The sequence below is a fragment of the Schistocerca nitens genome, chromosome 9 (assembly GCF_023898315.1).
Source record: "Schistocerca nitens isolate TAMUIC-IGC-003100 chromosome 9, iqSchNite1.1, whole genome shotgun sequence".
In the NCBI taxonomy this organism is placed as follows: domain Eukaryota; kingdom Metazoa; phylum Arthropoda; class Insecta; order Orthoptera; family Acrididae; genus Schistocerca; species Schistocerca nitens.
Genome location: NC_064622.1, coordinates 370,166,741 through 370,193,016, shown reverse-complemented (window position 1 = coordinate 370,193,016; position 26,276 = coordinate 370,166,741). Strand labels below are relative to the sequence as shown.

General features: G+C 44.4%; 1 long non-coding RNA gene across 1 annotated transcript in view; it reads right to left on the bottom strand.

Moving 5' to 3' along the window:
* The window catches only part of LOC126203404 (uncharacterized), a 1,362,544-nt gene that overhangs the window by 345,144 nt on the left and 991,124 nt on the right, over positions 1 to 26,276 (bottom strand). Inside the window, exon 5 of the long non-coding RNA XR_007540262.1 lies at positions 15,907 to 15,950. This is a non-coding gene — a long non-coding RNA (uncharacterized LOC126203404). The remainder of the gene's footprint in view (positions 1 to 15,906; positions 15,951 to 26,276) is intronic.

Genomic DNA, 26,276 nt, shown 5'->3' with positions numbered 1-26,276 from the left:
TAGATTTTAACCAGAAAGTTGCTCGTGTAAAACGGACTTGATGCAGCACCTTGCGCAAACAGCTCTTGGCCGAACGCTGGCCACCTGGGAGGGAGGGTGGTTTCAACGGGCAGTTATAATGGGTATGTCAGTTATAATTAATTCTCCGTGGTCTGAAGCGATCCCCAGTTGCCAGTTTGTCATTCGCGTATCATGTATGTAAGCGGGCGTCATTTAACCCGATTCAGGTATCAAAATGGTTCAAATGGTTCTGAGCACTATGGGACTAAACATCTGAGGTCATCAGTCCCCTAGAACTTAGAACTACTTAAACCTAACTAACCTAAGGACATCACACACATCCATGCCCGAGGCAAGATTCGAACCTGCGACCGTAGCAGTCGCGCGGTTCCGGACTGCGCGCCTAGAACCGCTAGACCACCGCGGCCGGCGATTCAGGTATCACCTGATGATGTCTTGCTAAGAAATCGTAACTGGGATACGATACAGTTTGTATGGTCTCAGATTGAAGTAGACAGGATGTGCCATTTATCTTTACCACAGGAGATAACTTTTTGTCTACATACAACCAGCGTGGGAGCACTTTACAGACCATACATTGCCGTCCGTGGTGATCACACATCCCATTAAGAAACATCCCTCGCCTTTTGCAATGTCCAGTAACCTTCATACAGGGTGTTTCAAAAATGACCGGTATATTTGAAACGGCAATAAAAACTACACGAGCAGCGATAGAAATACACCGTTTGTTGCAAAATGCTTGGGAGAAAGTACATTTTCAGGCGGACAAACTTTCGAAATTACAGTAGATACAATTTTCAACAACAGATGGCGCTGCAAGTGATGTGAAAGATATAGAAGACAACGCAGTCTGTGGGTGCGCCATTCTGTACGTCGTCTTTCTGCTGTAGGCGTGTGCTGTTCACAACGTGCAAGTGTGCTGTAGACAACATGGTTTATTCCTTAGAACAGAGGATTTTTCTGGTGTTGGAATTCCACCGCCTAGAACACAGTGTTGTTGCAACAAGACGAAGTTTTCAACGGAGGTTTAATGTAACCAAAGGACCGAAAAGCGATACAATAAAGGATCTGTTTGAAAAATTTCAACGGACTGGGAACGTGACGGATGAACGTGCTGGAAAGGTAGGGCGACCGCGTACGGCAACCACAGAGGGCAACGCGCAGCTAGTGCAGCAGGTGATCCAACAGCGGCCTCGGGTTTCCGTTCGCCGTGTTGCAGCTGCGGTCCAAATGACGCCAACGTCCACGTATCGTCTCATGCGCCAAAGTTTACACCTCTATCCATACAAAATTCAAACGCGGCAACCCCTCAGCGCCGCTACCATTGCTGCACGAGAGACATTCGCTAACGATATACTGCACAGGATTGATGACGGCGATATGCATGTGGGCAGCATTTGGTTTACTGACGAAGCTTATTTTTACCTGGACGGCTTCGTCAATAAACAGAACTGGCGCATATGGGGAACCGAAAAGCCCCATGTTGCAGTCCCATCGTCCCTGCATCCTCAAAAAGTACTGGTCTGGGCCGCCATTTCTTCCAAAGGAATCATTGGCCCATTTTTCAGATCCGAAACGATTACTGCATCACGCTATCTGGACATTCTTCGTGAATTTGTGGCGGTACAAACTGCCTTAGACGACACTGCGAACACCTCGTGGTTTATGCAAGATGGTGCCCGGCCACATCGCACGGCCGACGTCTTTAATTTCCTGAATGAATATTTCTATGATCGTGTGATTGCTTTGGGCTATCCGAAACATACAGGAGGCGGCGTGGATTGGCCTCCCTATTCGCCAGACATGAACCCCTGTGACTTCTTTCTGTGGGGACACTTGAAAGATCAGGTGTACCGCCAGAATCCAGAAACAATTGAACAGCTGAAGCAGTACATCTCATCTGCATGTGAAGCCATTCCGCCAGACACGTTGTCAAAGGTTTCGGGTAATTTCATTCAGAGACTACGCCATATTATTGCTACTCATGGTGGATATGTGGAAAATATCGTATTATAGAGTTTCCCAGACCGCAGCGCCATCTGTTGTTGACAATTGTAACTACTGTAATTTCGAAAGTTTGTCCGCCTGAAAATGTACTGTTGTCCCAAGCATATTGCAACAAACGGTGTATTTCTATCGCTGCTCGTTTAGTTTGTATTGCCGTTTCAAATATACGGGTCATTTTTGAAACACCCTGTATTAGGTGCATTGTGCTGCCACCTACTTCCAGGTACTCCATGTCAACGACCTCAGTAGTCATTAGACATCGTGAGACAGAAGAATGGGGCACTCCGCGGAACTCACGGACTTCGAACGTGGCCAGGTGGTTGGATGTCACTGGCGTCACACGTCTGTACACAAGACTACCACACTCCTAAACAGCCCTAGGTCCACTGTTTCCGATGTAATAGTGAAGTGGAAACGTGAAGGGACGGACACTTACCGAAGAGGGTGTAATGTGTAATAGGCAGACATCTACCCAGTCCATCACACAGGAATTCCAAACTGTATCAGGATCCACTGCAAGTACTATGGCAGTTAAGCGGGAGGTCAGAAAACTTGGATTTCATGGTCAAGTGGCTGCTCATAAGACTCACATCACGCATGTAAATGCCAAACGACGCCTCTCTTGGTGTAAGGAGCATAAACATTGGACGACTGAACAGTGGACAAACATGTGGAGTGACGAATCTCGGTACACAATGTGGCGATCCTATGGCAGGGTGTGGGTAACGCGAATGTCCGGCGAACGCCACCTGCCGGCATGTGTAGTGGCAACGGCAAAATTCGGAGGTGGTGGTGTTATGGTATGGTGTTATGGTATGGTATGGAGGGGGCTTGTCCCCCTTGTTGTCTTGCATGGCACTATCACAGCACGGGCCTAAATTGATGTTTTAAGCACCTTCTTGCTTCCCACTGTTGAAGAGCAATTCGGGGATGGCGATTGCATCTTTCAACATGCTCGAGCACCTGTTCATAATGCACGACCTGTGGCGGAGTGGTTACACGACAATAGCATCCCTGTAATGGACTGGCCTGCACAGAGTCCTGACCTGAACCCTATAGAACACCTTTGGCTTGTTCTGCAACGCCGACTTCGTGCCAGGCCTCACCGACCGACATCGATACCTCTCCACTGTGCAGCACTCCGTGAAGAATGGGCTGCATTCCCCAAGAAATGTCCCAGCACCTGATTGAACGTATGCCTGCGAGAGTGGAAGCTGTCATCAAGGCTAAGGGTGGGCCAACACCGTTTGAATTCCAGCATTACCGATGGAGGGCGCCACGAACTTGTAAGTCATTTTCAGCCAGTTGTCCGGATTGTTTAGATCACATAGTGTAAATCGCGGCGCTTTCAGTGTAATTATAATCTCTGGATAAAAGTGACATTTCTGTTCGTTTATTGCGTATTTCTTTCAGTCACTTTCTGTACTACACTGTAGCAGTTCTTTCAATGTAAGTTCCAAGTTTCATCCAGTTTTCTTACTTGGCGATGACAAATCATGCGAAAGTTGCCCACACCAGAGTCGCACAGCACTGTAGCAGTTTTAAAGGATATCATTTGTACAGTAAACGAATTTTTTGGCTGTGTAATGTAATTACTTTTCTTTCACTGTGGTTGAATGTGGCGGTAACGCAATTTAGGCGGAGGAATTCTTGAGGGAGCCATATCATGAAAAGAAGCCACCTTCCCGATGGAAAAGCTCGCGCAGACGAAGCATCGAAGTTACTGTTCTAGCTTATGTTGCGATGAGTCCACAAGTCAACACACGACAACTTGAACAGGAGGCGTAGTTTACATCGCATTCTAGTACGTCTCCCGTTCCAGACTTTTCTAGAATCATTTACAGTTCTGTCAGTGGACATAACAATAAATCCTTATCGACAAGAACTTTTTCACTCATGTTCTTTTCAAAAAATGGTTCAAATGGCTCTGAGCACTATGGGACTCAACTGCTGAGGTCATTAGTCCCCTAGAACTTAGAACTAGTTAAACCTAACTAACCTAAGGACATCACAAACACCCATGCCCGAGGCAGGATTCGAACCTGCGACCGTAGCGGTCTTGCGGTTCCAGACTGCAGCGCCTTTAACCGCACGGCCACTTCGGCCGGCCTGTTCTTTTCACCGGCACTTGTTTCTTTTAAAGCAAAGGGCAGGTAAATACGAAGAACATACTTCCAGTGAAAACCCGCGATGGCTGAGACAAGTAGAACATCAGCGTCAGTGGTTAGTTAGTGTCTGTTGTGGAATGCTCGGTACTGGAGTTACTGACCCTCATTTAATCAATGATAACCTAAAGGTCACTTCATATGCCACGTTTCTAACATGAATTCTTCCCCGTCTCCTGGGTGAAGTGTCACTAAGAAGGAGAATACTCGTGTGTGCTACCAACACAATGGGTATCTAGGACACAGTATCTTGCGCGTATGTCGAGTTCTCATTGGCCACCGTACATTGTCTTTACATTCGTTTACTATCAATTCTTGCAAGAAGATGCGTTCATTACTCGGGGTACCTGCATTTTGTGCTGGAACAAGTCAGTGTATATTTTGTACTACCGAATGAAAAATATAGTGTGCTGTTTGAAAATATACTACTGTTCATATATACGTAACGAACAAAGTTACAAAACAGGAAATCATGCTGTTTAATGTTCCCCTGGTAGCTAAACATCGTTTTTTTTTAATTTTATTCTGAACAAAATGTTATTTGAGGCGATCAAGATGTACGGGACACTTTGTATGACAAAAACGAATTACAATATCCTCACTGTGTTTCCCTAAGGCAAAACGCCTAGTCTGTGTAAAACAAAGTAAAAGTCTTTGTCACACCCTAATCTATTGAAGCTGGTTACCGATTTCGACTTTGCATTCATGAGATCTAATGGTTCCATCAGCGAAACATAGGCGCACTGTCAGCACATCGCTGCTGTAATCAACAGATCTCACAATGGTTGCAAAGCTTAAAATCTCTTCCTTTCCCTGTTCTTCTTCTTTTTCTTCAGCCTATATATCAGTCATCTGTTGCATACAGGCCTCTTTTATTTATTTCCATTGTCCTCGTTTTTGAGCCACCTGGTACCATCGTGTTAGAGTCAACAGTTTTACGTCAGCTTCAAGTCACCTTGTTGTTGCATGGTCTCCAGTGGACAGTTCTAGGGGCTATCTGCTGTGAGCTAGTCGAGCTGCGTGTCCGACCGACTGCAACTCTTTCTAGGACATTTCTTACCTTTGTTCTCCTTCTAATGTCCTCTGATCGAAACGTTTCCCTGAGGCTGACTTCTAGCATCCGTCGCTCCATGGCCCCCTGCACACATTAGCCTCTAACTTTCAGTTTATTTGGACATGGTTGTTGCTCAGGATAAATGCTAGCTTCTGGATTGCTGCCTGCCTCAGACCCATTCTGCGAGAAATTTCTGCATTCTGATTATGTTCACCTACTTCAGTTTTGTGGCTAGGGTAGACGTATACATCAAACAGTTCATACAGATTTCTTTCCGGCTGTAAGCAGTTGGGCTTAGTATTTTTGTTTTACTGATGTTCATTTCCAAGCCACTCTCTGCAGACGCAAACGTTAGTTTTGGAATCATACTCTTTAGTTTATGACTACTTCTTCGGCAAAGTTGGCCCTTGAATTTTATTCCTCTGTTATTCCCGTCTAGTAATTTGAATGAATCTTTCAATGCAAGAGTTAACATCTTTAGAGAGATGGTCTCACCTTGGCTATCGCCTTTGGCAATTGGCATCTTGCTAGTGATAAGCTCTACATCTATTCTGTCATTGTTGCCTGTTCAGAGATGTATTCCACGAGCTTCATATGACATGAATTTAGCCTGGCATTTTCAAGGGCCTTCTTGATTAACCAAACATCCACGGAGTCGAAAGCTTTTCGATAATGTATGAAGGCCAGATGAATCCTTATGTTATACACAGTCGTTTTCTCGAAAACGGTGAATTTTTTGACAGATTTCATGATGCATTCAGTTGTCATTCTCATGTACGAGTTACAATTCAAATATTTTATGGGTGAATTTTTTTAGTAGTAAATTATGCCATGTGTGTCGCTACTCATATGACTCCATGTTACGCTCATAAAAATGTACAATCGAACATGAAATAAAGAGAATGGCAGCTGAAGGCATCATGAAATCTTTCAACAAATTCATTGCAGCTGCAGACTCTATCGCATTGAAAATTAAAGAAGGAGAATAGTCTGGAAGTCATCCATAGTAGAAACATCTTTCCGAAATCCCACATGCTCAGCAGGTTGATATAAATCCAGTCCTATCTGTTGCAATACTATTCAGGAGTTTGCAAACATGTGATAACAAGCTAATTGGAAGATAATTCTTCCAGTATTCCCTATCGTCCTTTTGGAAAAGTAATATCACTTCAGCATTTCTTCATTCTTCTCTTATTCTTCCAGAGTTAATGCATTTGTTGATCAGTATCTTCACAGCTTCTAGCAGGTTACTTCCACCTAGTTTCAGCATTTATTTCGTTGTCATATTCTCCCAAGGGGAATTTTTATTTTTTAATTGTTTAAGTGTGTTTTCCAGGTGAAACGGGTAGTCAATTTTAATGAAGTAAAATGTCTTGGTCAAGACGTTGATGTTTATAGTCCAATGTGTTGCAAAGGCCACAGGTATCCGCCACAAGTCGAAACTCCTTCAGTTTTAGAATTTCGTACTGCTACTCGGTTCGTTCCGAAGCTAGAGAGGAAATTAGAACGCTTTATAGCGTTCAGTCGCGCTCATTTAGACGCCTTACCTGCAAGGGCAGTGACCGAGCTGGTGTGAAGGTGCGCAGTGACCGCAGGCGAGAATTCAGACTGTTCGGGCGTCTTGATAATAGGGGAATGCACGCAGAAGTAGTAAATACCTTTGTCAATCATTGGAAAAGCCAGACAATGTCAGTTAAAATGTCTCTGTATATTCCTCAGTTCTATGAACTCCGCATGTACAAATGCTTTGCCACTGGAAGCTACAGAAATGCCACTCGTAACTAGAATACTCATTTTAGTAGATAAATTCTTCCTTAAAATAACAAACCACCAATGGCACACATTTCTCGAGAGTGTCGAAAAGCTGGATAGGGATATACATCACAGGCATCATATCCTTCTGCGTCAAAATATAGCTATGCATACATGTTTCGTATCGCTATAAGTCTATAATACATGGTAATCGACTCCCGCCCTAGGCACAGAAATAGGATGTACCAATACCTATTTATTACGATAATCCCCGGCTTAATAATGTTTTCGTACCGCATAAACAGAATTGTAGGCAATATAGAACTACAATTACGAAATATCATTCACGCAATCTACGCAATTTATACTGACGGAGAAAAACCAAAATGCAGAAATAAGGCACACTGTGCTATTTTTTGCCAAAACAGCGGACTCGACGAACAATTATCGTTCCTGAAAACAAATGTCTATCTTCTCCTTACGATCCATCACACACGCAGTCATGTATGCAAGAACAGTCTTGCCTAAGAAGCTTCTAATCATATCAGAGAGCAGTACCATACTTCAGTCTTTCCAGTCGTTAGTATAATGCAACCATTTCATCAACTTGTTCAGGATATCAAACAAGACACGGAAAAAAAAACAACCGCAGTTAGCCAACAGGTAACAATTTATGTCGGTATACAATGAGCATCTTGACAGGCTAGAAGATGAGGCAATGATTTCGAACTGTCGTGAATTTAAGTTACCGGTCTCATTAAAAATCGAGCCTTTGAAGAGTAGGAAAGGAGGAGGAATCAATCTAGATTTACAAGACGCAAATTCTATGCTCCAGAACAGGCAGATAACCCCCAAAGTCACGGTTTACTTCGTTTAAAAGACCCAAAAGATAAATTATATTCTTAATCATGATGGATTCATCGACCAGCGGCATATATAACCGCCCCGCAGATCCCACAGTCTTGGGTGGGGGAGGGGGGCGGACGTATTAAAGGAAGCGTCGTATTTTGGGTGGGTGATTATTTAAAAATGTCTTCTTGAATCAGTTCAGCCATGGAAACGCATTAAGGAGGAGCGAACAGAAGTGTTTCAGCAGACATTTCGTAACATTTGTTGTTTCACGTTAACGAGAAGGCAACAGCGTGCGTCTGTCAGCACTGCATACAGGTTCCACCTGAGCTATTTTTCTACACAAGCAGTGGCCGGTACGTCAGATAGCGATCTCGTTTGAGCACTATGGGACTTAACTTCTGAGGTCATCAATCCCCTAGAACTTAGAACTACTTAAACCTAACTAACCTAAGGACATCACACACATCCATGCCCGAGGCAGGATTCGAACCTGCGACCGTAGGGGTCACGCAGTTCCAGACTGTAGCGCCTAGAACCGCTCGGCCACTCCGGCTGGCTAGCGATCTGGAATCTGTTGCCTTCTTCATTGTGTATTTCCTTTAATTGGCGTTGACAACAATATGTTCTCCTACTAACAATCACTTAAAACTTTTTGTGTGTTCGTAGTGGACGCAGTGATACAGTGCAGTTAAATTGCTAATAGAAAGTGGCGCAGATGTTACAACTGGTACTGGGTGGTTGTAATTATACTTTCGCAACTTGGGCCAGCGCGAACGAAAAACTGTTTACAGTACGGGTACCCAACATTATAGGACTGATGTTCAGAATGTGCACTGCAGGATTTGCGATGTTGGTATCAAGATTTTCCGTTAGGCGCCGGTGCTCCAACGGCGACGTAGGGTTGAAATACAAACATCATGTGCATTAGTTGCAAAGAGTCAGCGTGGGTCTGGTAAGGTGAGCGGGGCTTTCCACGTAGAGCTATGTTATCAGACCAACAACAATAGCGCTGCTGCTCTTCGCAGCTATAGACATATTAAAGGAATACGGAGAAGTGTTCTTTCCGCATCTTGGTTGAAGAATATTATTCGGAAGTCCGAATTAATTGGCCATTCAGGAATTGGTTCTGGGAAAGTCCGACGACCAAAAATGGTTGAAGAAGTTTGTTGCTGGGCGCAATTTGTCACCTTCAACCAGGTTAATGTGATTTTAGTAAACCGCTGGAGCACCCAAGGAAAGGCCCCAGAAATCGTATCGCTTACTGGAGATTATAATGCACAGATAGTATTAGGGTCAGAAAGTTGGTTGAAACCGGACGTTAATGACAACGAAATACTATCTCCGTATTGGAAAATATATCGTAAAGATAGGTCAGTCGTCATTGGCGGTGTTTATTGCAGTAAAGAATTCGATAAAGTCTAACGAGGTTGTCACGGATTCCGAATGTGAATTTTTTCGGAAATTTGTGGTAAGGTCTTATGGGACCAAACTGCTGAGGTCATCGGTCCCTAAGCCTACACACTACTTAATCTAACTTAAACTAACTTTCGCTAAGGACAAGACACACACCCATGCCCGAGGGAGGACTCGAACCCCCGACGGGGGGATCCGCCCGGACCGTGGCAAGACGCCCCAGAGCGCTCGGCTACCCCGCATTAATAAGAGTAAAGCTAAGTATCAAAGATCGCTCAAAAATGGCAATCGGATGCTTTTATGGACGACGTGGGCCAGGAGTTCTTGCGGTATAACGCTTCAGATGAACTTTCCTGAACATGCCGTTGTAATAGGGGGTGACTTCAACTTACCAGATTATAGACTGGGGATGTCATGCTATCAAAACTGGTGCCAGAAACAGGGATCCCTGTGAAATTGTTCTGGATTTCTTGTCTGAAAATTCCTTTGAGCAGATAGAGAACCAACTCCTAGCAACAGACATGAACTTATCGACTCAGTTAATGTAGAGGACGGTATGAATGAACATAAGGCTGTGATAGCATCTATGAAAACACGTCTTACAAAGAATGTTAAGAATGGTAGGCGGATATTTTTTCTGAGCAAGAGTGACAGAAAACAAATTTCAGGGTATCTCAGCAGTCAGCATCAAATATTCGGTGATGAGGACGAAGATGTGGGGAAAAAATAGAAAAATTCTAATGCATTGTCCAATATGCCCTAGACAAATATGTTCCGCGTAAGGTCTTAAGAAATGGGAAGACCTACCATGGTTTAATAGCCGTGAAGGAAACTGCTACGTAAGCAAAGAGAACATCATTTCAAATTCCAAAGAAGTAAAAATATGTGACAAACAAAAGCAGAACGAAGCGAAAATGAGCGTAAGACAAGCAACGAGTAAAAACCCTCAGAAGTTTTGGTCGCATGCAAAATCAGTAAGTGGGTCAAAGTCATCTATTCATTTACTCAGTTACCATACTGGCACCGAAACAGAAGATAACAGAGAGAAGACCGAAATACTGAATTCGGGCTTCCGAAGTTGTTTCACCGCGGAAGATCGTAACACGGTCCCTCCTTTCAATCGTCATACGAACTTCGGCTGAGGTAACCGATACTGAGATAGCCGATCGTGAAACAGAAAAACGACTACAATCGCTTAGTAGTGGAAGGACTTCAGATACTGATGAAATATCTATAAGATTCTACAAACATTATGCGAAAGAATTTGCTGTCTTTCCAGCAGTAATTTATTGTAGATCGCTAAAGCAGCGAAGGATGAATGGAAAAAGCACGACTCATTCACGTTTTTAGGAAGGGACGTAAGACAGATGAAGACCTATATCGTTGGCGTCATTCTGTTGTAGAATTATGGAACATATTCTACACTCAAGAATTCTGACGTTTTTGGAGAATGAAAATCTCCTCTAAAACAATCATCATTGATTCCTCAGACATCGTGTGAAACTCTGAGATCCGCAGCACCGTAGTCATCGGCTCTCAGGCTGATGCCGTGTTCCTTGACTATAGGATGGTATTTGACATCGTCCCACACTGTAGTTTAGTGAAAAAAAATACGAGCTTATGCAGAATCGGAGCAGATTCGCGATTGGATTGAAGATTTCCTTACAGACAGATCTCAACACTTCATTCTTAACAGAACAAACTCGAAGAGTTCGAGTCTGTTGTGCATCTGCACTGAAGAGATCATTGGACGTCTCCCTCTTAATTAATTATATGCGGTGTCTGTTGTTGCGGATGTACATCTTACGGGAATCGGCGAAACGCAGCGGGTAATGAGGATGATGGGCACGAGGCACTACATCAGTACTGTGTGAACAAACAGAGACTTCGCGTCTGACGGGAGGCGAGATAAGGTAGTCCGTCCAGTTACGAGGACCACTGTGTCCGGATGCTTAGTGGTCTGAGTATCTGCCCAGTAAGCAAAAGAACCGGGATCGATTCCCACTCCGGCGCAAGTTTTCAATTTTCCCCATTGATTTACATCAATGCCCACTGGCAGCCAATATCTGCAGTTCATCTGTGTCTTTACTTTGAAGACTGCTTAATCTAAGAAAATTAGGGGGTCTTTTGTGAATGGGAAGGGCAGTACTATAATCATAACAATGCGAAGAGCTCAAATTCGACTCCTTAAACATCTAAGGAGGGAATGCCAGGTATCTTGAAATGTCACCACGGAAAAGTATAAAAGCAACTATTTGCAGTTATTTCTTTATAAATTATCTCCAATTTCAACAGCTGCGGTTATCTAATACGTCCCGAGTGTACTAAAATGTGAGCGACTCGCTTCTTGTCCAACGAATTTCATTCCAGTCCGGATTGAAACCAATCGCGGACCGGATCCGATCTGCGGGTTGCCGGTTCCCCACTCGTGCTATAGGTCCTAGAATCTCACCGTGTTCGCCCAACACAGGCTGTCATTTGTCCACGACATACTCACTGATGGACCTGAACGCCACGTGCTGACTGCCTCAGGACACCGACAAAAGGAAGGCTGAGCGACCCTGCTGGTTCCTGTTTAAAAACTCGAACCATTTTCTACAGCTATTCTGAGCGGTCGTTCCTACAAAAGCTACGTCTGTCTTACCAGCGAGTTCTGTTGGAACTCCTGAGATCAGATTGTTTGCCATACCTGAGTGGTTCCAACCACCAACTGTTTCCCAGGATTGTAGTAGTCATGCGTTGCTAGCGCCTTTCTTCAACTAAAGAGCTTGTCTAAGGGTCACCGCTATGTTGATTCAAAACGTGTCGGCTCATAATTAACTTAGCCCCAAATAGTTGCTTTACAGAGGGAATGACATTATATAATTCTCTTCGAACATCCATATTTAAATTGGATGATAGTGGGACATCGCCGGCCGCGGTGGCCGAGCGGTTCTAGGCGCTTCAGTCCGGAACCGCGCAACTGCTACGGTCGCAGGTTAGAATCCTACTTCGGGCACGGATGTGTGTGATGTCCTTAGGTTAGTTAGGTTTAAGTAGTTCTAAGTACTAGGGATTGATAACCTCAGATGTTAAGTCCCATAGTGCTAAGAGCCATTTCAACCATTATTTTGGTGGGACATCATCTGGTATAATTTTCTTATTGAACATGCAACTCCTCCAGCTGTATTTAAGATTTCACATTTATTTGGCTACTACACTCCTGGAAATTGAAATAAGAACACCGTGAATTCATTGTCCCAGGAGGGGGAAACTTTATTGACACATTCCTGGGGTCAGATACATCACATGATCACACTGACAGAACCACAGGCACATAGACACAGGCAACAGAGCATGCACAATGTCGGCACTAGTACAGTGTATATCCACCTTTAGCAGCAATGCAGGCTGCTATTCTACCATGGAGACGATCGTAGAGATGCTGGATGTAGTCCTGTGGAACGGCTTGCCATGCCATTTCCACCTGGCGCCTCAGTTGGACCAGCGTTCGTGCCGGACGTGCAGACCGCGTGAGACGACGCTTCATCCAGTCCCAAACATGCTCAATGGGGGACAGATCCGGAGATCTTGCTGGCCAGGGTAGTTGACTTACACCTTCTAGAGCACGTTGGGTCGCACGGGATACATGTGGACGTGCATTGTCCTGTTAGAACAGCAAGTTCCCTTGCCGGTCTAGGAATGGTAGAACGATGGGTTCGATGACGGTTTGGATGTACCGTGCACTATTCAGTGTCCCCTCGACGATCACCAGTGGTGTACGGCCAGTGTAGGAGATCGCTCCCCACACCATGATGCCGGGTGTTGGCCCTGTGTGCCTCGGTCGTATGCAGTCCCGATTGTGGCGCTCACCTGCACGGCGCCAAACACGCATACGACCATCATTGGCACCAAGGCAGAAGCGACTCTCATCGCTGAAGACGACACGTCTCCATTCGTCCCTCCATTCACGCCTGTCGCGACACCACTGGAGGCGGGCTGCACGATGTTGGGGCGTGATCAGAAGACGGCCTAACGGTGTGCGGGACCGTAGCCCAGCTTCATGGAGACGGTTGCGAATGGTCCTCGCCGATACCCCAGGAGCAACAGTGTCCCTAATTTGCTGGGAAGTGGCGGTGCGGTCCCCTACGGCACTGCGTAGGATCCTACGGTCTTGGCGTGCATCCGTGCGTCGCTGCGGTCCGGTCCCAGGTCGACGGGCACGTGCACCTTCCGCCGACCACTGGCGACAACATCGATGTACTGTGGAGACCTCACGCCCCACGTGTTGAGCAATTCGGCGGTACGTCCACCCGGCCTCCCGCATGCCCACTATACGCCCTCGCTCAAAGTCCGTCAACTGCACATACGGTTCACGTCCACGCTGTCGCGGCATGCTACCAGTGTTAAAGACTGCGATGGAGCTCCGTATGCCACGGCAAACTGGCTGACACTGACGGCGGCGGTGCACAAATGCTGCGCAGCTAGCGCCATTCGACGGCCAACACCGCGGTTCCTGGTGTGTCCGCTGTGCCGTGCGTGTGATCATTGCTTGTACAGCCCTCTCGCAGTGTCCGGAGCAAGTATGGTGGGTCTGACACACCGGTGTCAATGTGTTCTTTTTTCCATTTCCAGGAGTGTAGTTTCGATGTTGCGTCAACATCATCTTCAGGCCCGTACACTTTGATGATATCAATTGTGTGTGGCTGAGTACTAGAAGTCCGCGGTCGTCTCATTTTCAATAAAAAGAATTATCTAATTCTTGTCTCACTCTCGTCTCGGTGACAGAGTAAATCGGGAGACACAGTTGCCTTATCTTAATTTACAACTTAACTCTCCAACGAAGCATGTGTAATAGCACAGAGACAATAAATACGCAAGGAAAAATTGAAATAAACTCAGAGGAATACTATATCCATAATGGCTCTGGCCTTTTTCAATGAGCGTCTCAGTGGTGAAGCTTGTTGATGGCGATTGCCTGAACGATGCGGTTGCTCTTGGCATGATAAAAGCCGCTTTGGCACCCGACGATACGAAGGTACTCGTGCTGGTGCAGAGAGTGGGGTGCGGTCCGTCTTCGCAGCACCTCACGTTTCATGTAGCACATTCTTTCATCGATACGGTTCACTAGATACATAGGTGAAAAGCTTTCTCTGCCAGTGGCAACGTTCCTATAGTTACGGTTACTCTTTCCGCTTCGGTCGGCGTTGAAGCAAATTTTTCGAGTTATTACACATTAACAATAACCTCGAATATCACGACTCCTACTTTAGAAATAGCTCGCCAGGCATCCAGACAGCTATCCAATTTATACTTCTCGCACTGTAGCTGATACCAATGATGTAAAACACGCTGGGTGATACTTCCTTCGTTTCTGGTAAAATATTTGCTTTTTTACTGGATCCGTCAACTTACCATATATTCCCGTTATCTTTTTTATGCACACTATTATTAGTCTTGAGGAAATCAGTTTGTGGTGTCACCGCCAGACACCACACTTGCTAGGTGGTAGCCTTTAAATCGGCCGCGGTCCGCTAGTATACGTCGGACCCGCGTGTCGCCGCTGTCAGTGATAGCAGACCGAGCGCCACCACACGGAATGTCTAGAGAGACGTCCTGGCACTCGCCCCAGTTGTACAGCCGACGTACATAGCAATGATTCACTGACAAATACGCTCTCATTTGCCGAGACGATAGTTAGCATAGCCTTCAGCTACATTTGCTACGACCTAGCAAGGCGCCGTATTCAATTGATATTGAGATTCTATTAACGTATCATCAAGAGCGATGTTCTACAAATGTGGATTAAAGTTAAGTATTCCAGAAGCTACGTACTTTTCTTTGTAGCATTCATTACATATCCTCGTTTCAGACCTCACGCCAGCCTGCGTGAGTTTAAGCGCGTGCCTTTCGGCTTCCTCTCATTGTGTCTAGGTTGTCTTGTCTAGACACAACACAGTTTGACTGAAATTTGAGTACATTCTCCAAAGATACAGTTGTCAGAATTGGTACAGCAAGTACTTTAACCAAAGGGACAGAGTATACATAGAGAAGCTATGGCACGTTGTTTAGCGCTCCTTGCGATGCCGTGGTGTACTGTTGTGCGCCATATTCTCGGAAGTCATTCTGCGGTTGTTTTGAAAGCGAAATATCACATGTGCGAACATGAAAGATGAGATATTCCAGAATTTCTTTTCGGAATCATGCGTAACGATTGCGCAGCTTGTAACTGCACGAGGAAAAGCAATAAAACTAAAAACTTTTTTTTTCAAGTGAGCATTGTTTACAAATATTAGCTGTTGATGGTTTTATACATTTGTATTACGCATCAGCTCAGAAAGAACCTTCACGTGTTTAACTTTACGTAAATATGAGAAGTTATTACTTTACCCAAAGTTTCGTAATTTCCTTACACACTATCGTCTATCGCACTGTTTCGTTCCCACTCCCGTAAAAATGTTGGAGTGTTGTTGAATCTGATTTACTCTTATGGTCGTGTTGTCTCTCTGTGGTATTCTGTCTCTTTGACTTGAACCATGATTAATGTATGTGGTACCATAAAAGAAGGAAACTAAAACTATTAATGCCTTCTTGTTAAAAAAATATATAATTCAAGACGATTATGCGGCGGAACTGCCAATGAAACGTAAGTAGTCTACTTACTCAGAAATGCTCATACAGCGACGAAGGTAGTCTCATAACTCCATCTGCAACAAAGATAATAATAGAGTGTAAACAGCACGAAGTAATCCGCGTGGACAGACAATAGCTTTTACAACTGACTGTTGACTAACTCGTAGTTGAATATAAAACATTATTTATTTCTAGTTTGGCTTAGATTCAAGAGTTCAATGCTTCTCTGTCGAGTAAAAAAAAAATACTAGAAAAGTTGTAAATAACTAGCATCTCCACGAACAAATATTACTGATTCTTTTTCCAAATTTGCGATCGATGTCTTGATTGTATCGGGAATTGTGTTGAAAATAAGTCGCCTTTGTCATATTTTACAGTTATATCATAGAGAGAGGTGAGTGCGCACAGTGATACAAGATACACGGAACGTGTACTGGCGAGAATTATAGATAGTATAGTTCGTCTCTGATTTGTACGCACTATTTTGCTGTGAAGTAATGTCAGATACTTGTGAATACTTTCTATATTCACATTATTAATGGTTTCTAACATTATTAACACGGCCATCGCTCCACTCGAAGCTTCCAAAACCCAGAGCCATCTGACATTTGCAGTTAAAATGGAGAATAGCGGCCAACGTCGAAACACTTTTGACATTTCACGACAAGCAGTGTTTGTTGCATAACTACTACTAAACTGATATGTGTGACTGGATTAGATGCAAGTTCGGTTTGCGAAGATCATATCCCTCTTTTTTTTTTTTTTAAATAAGAGTTTCGCCCTGTGCTACTCACTGTGTACGTTCGTGCGCTGTATCCTGTTTTCAGATGCTTTAAGTACCCGTTTTCAACACTATTTCAGGTGCTTCCGGTATCTACACTGCCTTTGTGGAATTGTTAGTCGCTAAACGATTCAGGACGGAAAGATAGTAGTCGGTTGTCGGTTTGTACGTTCTAAACTTCAGGCAGCATTTCATTGTTGATACTTCTATTTGGAAACAAAAGCAGAAGAGAATCAGGACTAGGATTAACGTCCCGTCAACGACGAGGTCATTAGACAATGAGCTCTAGCCGGCCTGACACGATGAGGGAGAAGACCAGGAAACATAAACCTTGATGGCCGAATAAGCATCTGGACCCTGTTCATCTTGAATATTAACAGCGGTAGTAAGGAAGAAGGCGATAAACTACAGAGAAGGTGGACGTGGGATTCCGGACAGATGGAGCGTTAACTGAGCTAACCATCGAATGTGACGAGTTCAGCCAGTACAAAATGCAACACACATTCTCTAACATTTGTTCATTATTCCTTTCGCTCGTCCGTGTTAGCATGAATAACAATGTAACTGTTTCCATTTGTACTCAAAATGCAGGACGTGTGAGGGTTTTAATTCTGCCATACAGGATAGAATACTGAGATTCTGTAATACTCCACTAATCTGAGATGTTCTATAGATATCGTTGTCCCTGTGCAGATTTAGTGTGCAATTCGCGAGTTTGTTGTTCCTGAGGTGAGATTATAAAATAACTCGTTAGATGACTGAGGCTCGTAATTCTGCTAAATGACCTGTCTAATCTAGTATACCAGGTGCTTTTATTTATTTACTCGTCTCACAAGTCACTCAGCAGGTTAGGCATGAAACTGCAGCCAATACACGTTACAAACGTACGCCTACATGCTCACTCGATTTACAGTTCGTGTTAGACACAATCACAAATCCATTACACTACGTGTCTTGCAGAAATAATGTGAACAAAAATAACATACACATCTACTCTATTCTCCTCTACTTTGCTCAGAGTCGCGATTACGTGATATAGTTTCATACGCCACACATCCGAGTTCTTAACTGTGCGGCCTGCAGCGCGAACCACACTGAACAACACCTCGTGCCTGACTGTCTAGACAGCCCGAATCATTTCGCTTCGTCGAGCACTTTAGGCGGGATCCGAACATGTACGAATTGTTTCCTCTGACTATCGCTATTCTAGTGATAATAAAAACTATAGACGGATATTAATTACCCTTTTTGGATAAGTTTTGACGTGAGCACAAGCAATGGAGGTCCCGAAGTTTGTTTGTCAAAAAGCCGTTACAAGACGTAAAATTTTTCATTAACAGGGCTTGTATAGGATGAATATGAATCCTATCGAGGGTATTTCAGAAGTATATGAGAATTATTTTCTTTCTTGACACACACTCATAATATACACAAACAATCAGTTCCAGGAAAGTGTACGCCGTTATCTGTATGAAATAAAAGACACTATTACAAATGTATGTTTACATGAAAATACATGTTATTACAAATTGCACAGTTACCTAGTAGTTAATCCTGTGATCGATTATAGCTTGGCACATTAGCTCTCTCTCCGGTAGATGATCCACGTTTCCAACCTCTAAATATCGTGTGACCCACTTCGCAACGAATGACTCTGACTGACATTTACTCACTAATGAAATTTGTTCTCAATAACACGGACCAGTTTAAAAACAACAGTGACATTCATGATTATAATACCAGAAAAAAGAAAGGCTTACACTATCCTTTACTCAAACTATCTTTGGCACAGAAAGGGGTAAAATAAACTGCTCTAAATATTTTCGACAAATTACCAGCTGAAATAAAATGTCTGACAGACAGCAGTAATAGCTTCAAAAATAAATCGAAATCATATCTCCTTGACAACTCCTTCAATACCATAGATGAATTCTTGAATAGGAATAAATAAATCTATAAATATAGTACATGCATTTGTGCCTTTAAAGGCAATGGGGTAAATAATAGAAATATTAATCTTGAACTCTGTATTGTAATATATTAAAAAGTCTCGTTTCATATGTGCATTTCTTGTGCCCTTGACATGTTCCACATCATAACGGCTACCGTACCGTGCGATTGATCAATGGAACACGCAACCAACTACAAATCTAACTAACTAACTCTAAGAATTTTAGCAGGAGCTCCATATGAAAGCTTTGGTCCCTTTGGATGATTTACAAGGAACACTGCCTCGTGACGGTTCAGATATTTTGCACTCATTTTAAACCGCAAACGGACAAAACGAAACATTCAACCCTCACACTGTTTATCTATACACTGTGCAACAACGTATTCATTACTGATCCGAGACCACTACCATGGAGGTCGCTGCGGGCATTACATTTAAAATTATGACGTACTATATGGGGCTGACTGTATATATAAAACTGTGTGTGTGTGTGTGTGTGTGTGTGTGTGTGTGTGTGTGTGTCTTTGTTCACCTTCTTCTCTCCCCTATCTGTGTCCATCTCTTGTTTCATCTTCTCTGTCTGTCTATCTCCTCGACCCCCCTTCACTTCCCACGTTTTCACCCATACCGCAATAGGAGACTGGTAGCTGCCACCGAGTATTTTATTTCGATATCGTAAGTAATATGTGTACCAAATTTGATTGAAACCGTTCCAGAGGTTTACAACGATCTTTTTACACAATACTTTTACCCGCGTCCACATTTCAGATATATTTCACACATATAAAACGTAGTTCACACGTATTTGTACACATATTTCACTTGTACCTCTAGCGAACATCGCCCTGCACTTTCACCCTCACGCAGTTCAATTTTTATGACTTGCTATCTCCTTAGCACTGATTTAATTTTACAGTTACATCCAGAGGTATATCTGTTTACTGTCTGCAAAATGTGTTGCGAATAGAGTTAGTAGCAAGGTAGTAACAAATTATAAATATCATGCACGATGCGGCAGGCTTTCCACGCATCTCAGCGCTTAACATGTAATATATCCTGAACTATGTGTCTTACAGTGATATAATTTTGTTGGTATATTCACTGGTATATGTGAATAATGTCTCAAAAAATCTGTCACTAATACTATTATTAGTAAAGAAATAATAAATTAAAACCTCGTGCTCCGTGTTGCAGTATTACTGCATGAATAGCAAAAATGTAGTAGGCGATAAAGTTTTTTTACCTTTCACTATTTTGTAGGAGTTTTCAGCCAGAAGAGCTTGCGTAAATGTTTGAAATCATATGTTAAGTTCGTTGCAAGTCACTAAGTGCTCTCATTCTCAAATAGGGGATGAATAATGTTTGGATATTCGCGCGTAATGAGCTGCACTGCTTTTTCACCCCCGCCCTAAATCATTTGATTTCGGGTGGGGGTGATCTTACCCTCACATCGATTCTTTTCAGGCAATAAGTGACATGTGTACGACATTTGCTTGAAATTGGTCCACTGGTTTAAGAGGAGATGTGGAACATACACACATTATATACAGAGTGGGGTGTGATTTCATATGCAGCAGGAGCACTCTTGTGGCTGTCTCACGCAGCCGACTGCAAACCTCGTGATTCGACCTGCTGTGCTTCCGTCATGAACAGCATTCCAGGTGTATTTTCCAAAAGAGTGCCGCTCACCCACGTACTTTACTGGAAGCACTAAGAGACACTTACTGCGATCGAGTGCTTAATGGTGTTTAGTCAACGTATAACGGCTGATAAAGGAGATTTTTTATCGTCACCAACCAAATACTAAAATGTTCAAATGTGTGTGAAATCTTACGGGACTTAACTGCTAAGATCATCAGTCCCTAAGCTTGCACACTACTTAACCTAAATTATCCTAAGGACAAACACACACACCCATGCCTGAGGGAGGACTCGAACCTCCGCCGAGACCAGCCGCACAGTCCATGACTGCAGCGGTTAGACCGCTCGGATAATCCCGCGCAGCCACCAACCAAATACTATCTTGAGTAACAATTGTGCATTCTGTTCGGTTCCTACCACAACACAGTTGCAGAAAATGCCACAAGATTTCGGTGACACCATCCCGAGAAGTATTTTGCTGCTTCATACTATTCCTAGTGAAGAGCCTTTCCCCATTAATGTCTCGACACAGTATTACTTGTTTAGTATCTAAACAGGATGTTTATGTGTGAGTTTTCTTGTCTCCACAAGGTTTAGAGTGAAACCAAAAGCATGCAATATAATAAATAAATACAAAAAAATAGAAATAAAATAATGGAGGGGGAGGGGCTAAATCCAGCTTCAACTAAGTTAATCGGTATGAGTATATACGAATTTTCGAAAATACGCAGATTGAACAAATTATCATGGGCAAAAATTAACTTTTGAAGCACTAAATAACTGTTAGCGTGCAAGTTGCGATGTAAGCAATAGAACCCGGGTGACCTTTGAATAAAGTGAAGACAAATGGAAAGCAAACAACAGTGGGGGAATTTAGGGGAATTTGGAAGTCTGGGATCAGTACGCGTAAAGGAGGACGTTAAACCCGTGGAGAAAGTTAAAGGTGGTATGAAAAAAGAAAGACTACAGCTCATAGACGTCTGACATGTTGGATGATGGGACGCAGCAAACATGATTTCGTTCCAAGAAACTAAGATAGATATTCAGATGATAATCTGAAGGCATGATACAAAAATGAAGGAAATAACCAACTTGAGGTGTTTGTAGACGAGAATGTGGACGAAGTACCGTTCAGAAGAATGGAGAGAAACCGACAGACGACAAGTGCTCGATTACTGGAAAAGGAGGAAGCCTCGTCAGTAAATTACTTTGCGTAGTCCCAAGAAGGTTTTGAGGATGGGGCTCGGTTTTGATTCCCAGCCTGTTCGGAGATTTTCTCCTCTTGGTGACTGAATGTTGTGCTATCTTTTTGTTCGTATCGTCGTAACTGACAAGAAAATCGTCTCTAGTACACTGTCGTATCGTATTTCCATTACAGAGATCGCTGAATGGACACGAACTGAAAGCCAATAAATTGAAATAAGAAAATTAATTTAATTTTTAAAAAATAGAAAAATAAGGTGTTGAAGAATCCGATTCAGGTGTAGTTGTGCACATATGCACATATACAGAGCTCAAAATAGATGTTGCATATTACCGAAACTTGCAAACTGAACGCCGTCACCCAGAAACACGTAATCATGTCAATACATTGGTTTGGCCGTGCGGTTCTAGGCGCTGCAGTCCGGAACCGCGGGACAGCTATGGTCGCAGGTTCAAATCCTGCCTCGGGCATGGATGTGTGTGATGTCCTTAGGTTAGTTAGGTTTAAGTAGTTCTAAGTTCTAGGGGACTGATGACCTAAGATGTCCCATAGTGCTCAGAGCCATTTGAACCCATTTCACATTGGTTTGTTTGTAATGAAATTCTAACGAAAACAGTCCATGTTTCTACTGTGATGGGGCAATATGTGCAATCTACGGCAACTGTGTCACCTATAAACAGTGCAGTACTTGTGCTGTGTATCATCATAAGAGGGTGGTTCAGGCAACAATAATATACGATCAGAGGCTCCGTATAGTCACTCCAATGGGGCAGCAGATGAGGTAGGTGGACGTCGCAGTGAATGTCACTGTGAGCCAAAGTAATAGCTGCAGAATCTGGAACAAGTTACTAGCCGCAGGATCAGCTGAGGATCGTCACAGTAGTGTACTGGAAAGAAAAACAACAGGTGTGCAGGACAGTCATCCGCGTATAACAGCAAGTAGATACCATTAAAATAATGTGACACACCTACGGTGGCAGTTCCAAACAGCTACAGAATTGGAGATGCCAACACGAATGATGCGAAATAGGCTCCACGAGCAGCCATTACCTGCCAGAAGACCTCCTTCTCTAAAGCGTGTTCGGAGACGGATTCGTGTCGCATGCGCACGAAACCACTCTTTGTTGACGAGACAGCATTGGGACACAATGCTCTTCTGTCGTGAGTCCCGTCCGCAACTCGTGGGCTCGCGGTAGCGTTCTCGGTTCCCGAGCACGGGAGAGGGATTCACGCCAACACGAATGATGCGAAATAGGCTCCAAGAGCAACCATTACCTGCCAGAAGACCTCCTTCTCTAAAGCGTGTTCGGAGAGGGATTCGTGTCGCATGCGCACGAAACCACTCTGTTGACGAGACAGCATTGGGACACAATGCTCTTCTGTCGTGAGTCCCGTCCGCAACTCGTGGGCTCGCGGTAGCGTTCTCGGGTCCCGAGCACGGGGTCCCGGGTTCGATTCGCGGAGGGGACAGGGATTTTCATCAGCCTCAAGAAGACTGGGTGTTTGTGCTGTCCTCATCCTTTTCATCATTTTTCATGAAAGTGGCCAGATTGGACTGAGCAAAGGTTGGGCATTCGTACAGGCGCTGATAAACGCGCGGTTGAGCGCCCCACAAACCAAACATCATCATCCTCATCGTGGGTCCCGCATCAGTCTCCATCCTGAAAATACTGACATTCGTGGATGGAGGCAAAGAGAATATTTTCTACACCCAAATGTATCGTATACCGCCATCCTTAGCAAGGAGGATAAATGGTGTGAAGTATCATGGCGGCATCCTTGCACGCATTGTGCCTCAGTCTGGTGAACATCCTGGAGCAGGGGTCCGCCTGCTTAGGTGGGTGGTAATGTGCTCACCTTCCATGCAAGCGGGACCGGGTTCGATTCCCGTCCGCATTGGAGATTTTCCCCGCTCGTGGACTGGGTGTTGTGTTGTCCTCATCATCAATCATTCTATCTTCATCACCGACGCCAAGTCGCCCAATGCGGCGTCGAATGAAATAATACTTGCACTTGGAGGCAGAACTTCCCCGAATAGGGGCCTCCCGGCCAACGATGCCATAAGCTCATTTCCATTTTTTTTTTTTTTTTTTTTTTTTTTTTACTGGAGAGGGATTCACGCTGATGGACGACGATGTATGGCCCCATCGTCACAATCTTGTAGACAGCTCCCTAATGGAAGACACAAACAGTCGGAAGGAATGGTCCCCATATTCTCCAAATCTCAGCTGCATTGAAAATGCATGCGCCATGCTTAAACGAGAGGTTGGCAATCCTGTCCCACCAGAGCACGTAGAGGCCGCTGTAGAGGAATGGAGCAATATCCCACTGGCCTATCTTGACAGACTGGCAAACAGTATGCTTACCCGCATTTCAAAGAGTGTCCCGTTACGAGGAGGGCCAGTTGGTTCATAGACAATGTGCTACGCAAGATGCAAGTGAGAATAAACTGTAGTGTCTGGTGGTGAATCTTCTGTAAGGTATCGTCTTTTATTCTCTCCAACAGGAAACGTGTTTATTTCAATATTTTCGTTTTGTTTTGACTATATCTCAGAGGACAAAAGCAGTTTTGTTTCCTATTATGTCCAGCATTGACAATAAAGCAAAATCCAACATTTATTTTGACTACTGTACTTGGAGGTCTGTTACACATATTTAAAAATCTCGTAATATGGATTCGCTTCTCAGTGTAGCGTCGTAATCGTTATAGTAACGGCGAGGAAATCAATTCGGTTGCGTACAAACATTTGACAGGCTGCCGCTGCGAATTAACTGTCTTGCAGCATGAGCATTCTCTTAGTATACCACTGCAATTGTGATCATAACAGTGTGGAATGCATTTCTGCTGTGTACAAACAATTGCAGGTTTGCTGCAGGGAATTACGTGTCGCGTAACGCAGAAGTGCTTACCAGAGTACCGCTGTAATCGTGACTGTGACGGCCGCGCTGCACTTGTTCGCGGTGAATGAGTCGTCACGTTGGCAGCGCCACATCTATATGAGAATCGCCTCGCAGCGGAACAACAGCTGTGCGGCGGGAGACGCCGGTACGCGCAGCTGAGTGTGAGCCAGCACAGTGGTCCCAGAGGCCCGCCTGCCGCCGGTCGCTTCCCTCAAATCATTCCTCTCGGGCCGGGATCGTCGTGGAATTACGTCCCAGCCACCGCCAGATTTGAATCTGAGTTCACAATTTATGACGTAAGCTTTCTCTTTAATAGGTATTAATTTGAGAGGCGGCCGGCGGAGAACTTGTTTGAGTAGCGACTGCGCATGCGCGGCTCGGCGCGGCGCCGCTGACCTTTCGTGACTGGCCGACGCATTCGTCCTGCGCCACCTACCGCCACACACCTGCGCCCTCAGAATACACCCTTGCCCACTCCTGCAACGCGCCCCAGCAATTTTCACTCGCTTACTTTGCGATTACTTCCGCGTTGGACTACTGTAAGTACAAAGAGGAAGGGCGTGGAAAAAATTTCCTCTTGGTGTTGTCAAACTTATTTGCTCAAGAGCCAATACTGACACTATGTGACGGAATCTCGAGCCGCACATGTACCGACGTTAATACACTACTGGCCATTAAAATTGCTACACACAGAAGAAATGCAGATGATAAACGGATATTCCTTGGACAAATATATTATACTAGAACTGACATGTGATTACATTTTCACGAAATTTGGGTGCATAGATCCTGAGAAATCAGTACCCAGAACAACCACCTCTGGCCGTAATAATGGCCTTGATACGCCTGGGCGTTGAGTCAAACAGAGCTTGGATGGCGTGAACAGGTACATCTGCCCATGCAGCTTCAACACGATACCACAATTCATCAACAGTAGTGACTGGCGTATTGTGACGAGCCAGTTCCTCGGCCACCATTGACCAGACGTTTTCAGTTGGTGAGAGATCTGGAGAATGTGCTGGCCAGTGCAGCAGTCGACCATTTTCTGTATCCAGAAAGGCCCGTACAGGACCTGTAACATGCGGCCGTGCATTATCCTGCTGAAATGTAGGGTTTCGCAGGGATCGAATGAAGGGTAGAGCCACGGGTCGTAACACATCTGAAATGTAACGTCCACTCTTCAAAGAGCCGTCAGTGCGAACAAGAGGTGACCGAGACGTGTAACCAATAGCACCCCATACCATTACGCCGGGTTATACGCCAGTATGGCGATGACGAATAGACGCTTCCAATGTGCGTTCACTTGTATTCACCCGAAAAAATGACGTTTTGCCATTCGTGCACCCAAGTTCGTCGTTGAGTACACCATCGCAGGCGCTCCGAGCTGTGATGCAGCGTCAAGGGTAACCGCAGCCATGGTCTCCGAGCTGATAGTACGTGCTGCTGCAGACGTCATCGAACTGTTGGTGCAGATGGTTGTTGACTCAGGTATCGAGACGTGGCTGCACGATCCGTTACAGCCATGTGAATAAGATGCCTGTCATCTCGACTGCTAGTGATACGAGGCCGTTAGGATCCAGCACGGCGTTCCTTATTACCCTCCTGAACCCACAGATTTCATATTCTGCTAACAGTCATTGGATCTCGACCAACGCGAGCAGCAATGTCGCGATACGATAAACCGCAATCGCGATAGGCTACAATCCGACCATTATCAAAGTCGGACACGTGATGGTACGCGTTTCTCCTCCTTACACGAGGTTATCACAACAGCGTTTCACCAGGCAACGCCGGTCAACTGCTGTTTGTGTATGAGAAATCGGTTGGAAACTTTCCTCATGTCAGCACGTTGTAGGTGTCGCCACCGGCGCCAACCTTGTGTGAATGCTCTGAAAATCTAATCATTTGCACATCACAGCATC